At 36.7% G+C, this 3,558-nt stretch overlaps 1 pseudogene; it reads right to left on the reverse strand.

The window, feature by feature from the left end:
- Window positions 1–467: 467 nt before the first annotated feature.
- Window positions 468–1,410, reverse strand: LOC110319397 (annotated as a pseudogene).
- Between the last annotated feature and the right edge of the window lie 2,148 nt (window positions 1,411–3,558).

The raw sequence follows: 3,558 nt of genomic DNA on the forward strand, positions 1-3,558 counted from the left end.
ACCACACAAAGACCTTTTTAATATTTCAAAGCGTAGGCCTTAGCTTTGAAGACTCTCAACTAGTTTATTTACGTTATCTCTACCATCTATCACCATTCAACCACATGGCTGGCTATACCTTCCACGTTCTTAGTCCATGTCTTTCTCCCCTCACGTCTCCTGGTGAAAAGGCCTTTCTTTCTCTTTCCTTTTCCCAGAGTTCCCTTTTCCCTCCCAGGAAGTCCTGGCTATCTCTATGCCTAATCACAGGCTTTAGCTTTTTATGGACCAATTAACTTGGGAAGCAAGGTTTGCACAACAAAAGCTGGTATACATGAGAATTTGCTTTTGGGGCAACTAGATCTAGGGGTACAAAATTTATCATTAGAATACATAACATAAGAGCACCAGACCAAACCCAACATTCAGTTTCAGAATTACTACATCGTGGAAACACGTGTCCATGAGACACTTTAATGGTCCCTGTATCAAGGATTTGATTTCAATCTTAAGAACCTTCTACTCATTGCTTTAAAACCTTCTTTGACTTCCTTGTTTCTCAGACTGTAGATCAGAGGATTCAGCATGGGAATCACAATGCCATAAAACACAGAGGCCACTTTCATATTCTCCTCNGAATTGTCNGAANGAGGCTGTAAGTACATGTAAGCAAGGGTTCCATAGAAGATGGTGACTGCTGTCAGGTGGGAGGCACATGTGGAGAAGGTTTTCTTCCTCCCTGCAGTAGAGGACATCTTTAGGATGGCGGCCATGATGTACATGTAGGAGAAGATAATGACCAACACAGTGAACATCAGGTTAAATCCAACAAAGATAACAAGAAGCATGATATTAATATCAATGTTGGAACATGAAAGACTGATGATTGGGACGACATCACAGAAAAAGTGATTGATATTTTTGGAATTACAATAAGACAATGAGAATGTAAATCCTGTGTGTACAGAGGAATTTATTGATCCCATGAGGTAAGAAAAAGCTACCAACTGAACACAAACTTGTCGAGACATGATTATGGGGTAGCGAAGGGGCTTACAGATTGCCACATACCGGTCCACTGCCATAACAGCGAGGAGGTAACAGTCACTGGTTGCAAATGTGGCATAGACCAACAATTGTATATCCTGTATATGATATGGAACTGTCTTCTACCATGAAGTTCTGTAGCATCTTGGGAGTGATGGCAGATGTGAAGCAGATATCAACAAAAGCCAGGTTTTGTAAGAAGAAGTACATAGGAGTTTGAAGTCTGGAGTTAGTGTTGATGAGCAGGATCATCCCAGTGTTGCCCACCATGGATGTTGCATAGATCACAAGAAATACAATGAAGAGGATACTCTGAGTATTTTGCTTGACTCCAAATCCCAGAAGATAAAAGTCAGTGACTTCAGTGGCATTTCTTTGTATCATGAATATCAAGAATCTGAAGGAAATTTAGACAACAGGGAAAAATTAGGACTTCTTGAAATTAAAGGATTCTGATTTTACACATTACTTTCTAAAAAAGCTTTTATTTTTATTATATATGTGTGTGTGTTTGTGTGTGTGTGTATGTATTTACCTAATGTATGCACGCACACCACATGCATATAAGTGCTTACTGACACCTGAAGAGGGTGTTCAAATCCTTAGAACTGGAGTCGTAGACAGTTGTGTGCAGACCTGTGCATGCTGAGAACCTATCCCAGGTTCTCTGCAAGAGTTGCAAGTACTCTTCAATGCGGTGTTCTTAGTCCCTCACATTAACTTTTTGAGCTAGGTGCTCATAATCAGTTTTGATCTCTATCAAGAGATTATTACATCACCTATATATTTGAGCCAGGAATTCATTTTCAAATCAAACATGCTTGATAGAAGAATGTTGGTTTTGAATGTGTAAATCTAACAAAATCTAGGTAGCCATAGCTTTCTCCTATAATAAGTAAGTTTTTATGTTTGTATAAGTTAATACCAAATTTTTATTTTGTTCTTTAAAAACAGCCTACAAGTTTTTTTTTATTTCTTTCCTCTTTTAATCATTTAATTCTGCAATTAGAAGGAATCCAAGCAAGGAAAAAGTTCTGATACACACTCACACTCCTCATTTTTTATGATTTTCATCACATGATTTATTGCTATCTTTTTGCCAACTATCATCTAAAGAATTTGCCTCTCAAATGGATATCTTATCAGATAGATAAATTGGCACTTCCTATGGCATTTCCCCTTTAAGTCCAGTGTTATTAAAAATCTTGTGGCAACAGTTTAGTACTTACGATGTCTTGTTTTAAATCGTAACAACTTTTGTTTTCTTCTATTGATCTGTAAAGTATAAAGCCAATATGCATTCATATAGTGTGAAACTTCAAACTCTGTGATTCACTGCTATGACACTTAAACTTCCTTTAAACCCTCTTACCATGTCTGGAGGATTCAGTAGTGCAGGTCTAGCTGATGCTCTAAGCTTTCCTTGTAGCTGACTCAGTTTTTTATCTTCTTGTGTTTGATTAAGTCAAAAAAGACTTTTGGCACTGTGCAGTATTGAACTCAGGGCTACATGCCCTAAGCAAACACTTTACCCTTGAGCAAATATTCACAACCCCAGGCTACTAGACGTAAGCTATTGAATTACATCACAACTAAACACACGATTGAATTTTTGCTTTGCCATTTTGTTCATATATATGTGTGTGTGTGTGTGTGTGTGTGTGTGTATATATATATATATATATATATATATATATATATATATATATATATATATAGTCAAAATGTGACCTGTAGATAAAAAATACCTCATGTCCCCAGACATCAGTAGAATACTCCATTGCTTTTCCATCAGTAACTCTAAGCAGTTTTGTGTCATCACTGAGGAAGTGGTCAGGAACAACTTACCCTTAGCAATGGAATGTGGAAAACTGTCAGTGTTCACATTGGCTTCTCTGGTACTTTCCTTGAGAAAGAAGCACTACAGGACATATAAAATGAATAAGGAAGACAACTGAAGGCAGTTCTAATTTAATGAGGGTTTAAATGAGTAAATTCTAGGAAATTATTTCCTTACCCAAATGTGTCAGGAAAAAAAGGCAAAATGGAGCCCTTCAAAGTGGATTGTTCCTTGCGAGGAAAAGCAGTGACCAGGCAGACCTAGGTCTAGACTAGGTCCATTTAAATTACTCTATATTCCAGATGTGTGGGAGGTAGGAAGGAATTGGAAGGTGTAGAGGAAGAGGAAACCATAGTCAGAAAATGTGTGAAAAAATGTATTTTCAATGAAAGAATAAAATACAAAGAGCTGAGTAGATCGGGTGATGCTTTTTGGTTTTAGTCATTGTGTATCCTAGTAAAAAGATATAAAATTACAGACACATAATTGAGAATGGAGAGCAGTCTTCACATCATTTCACAGATAAATCATATGGGTCAAGAAAGAAAAGACCCAATATGAATTATTTCTTTTGTGTGTGTTATAGACATTTCCTAATAGACTACAATAAGAAAATGGGCCATTATCAAAATATTTTAAATAAAACCAATCTATTCCTAATCTCAGTACTTCAAAAAACTGTGTATATAATT

The sequence above is a fragment of the Mus pahari genome, chromosome 3 (genome assembly GCF_900095145.1).
Source record: "Mus pahari chromosome 3, PAHARI_EIJ_v1.1, whole genome shotgun sequence".
NCBI lineage: Eukaryota > Metazoa > Chordata > Mammalia > Rodentia > Muridae > Mus > Mus pahari.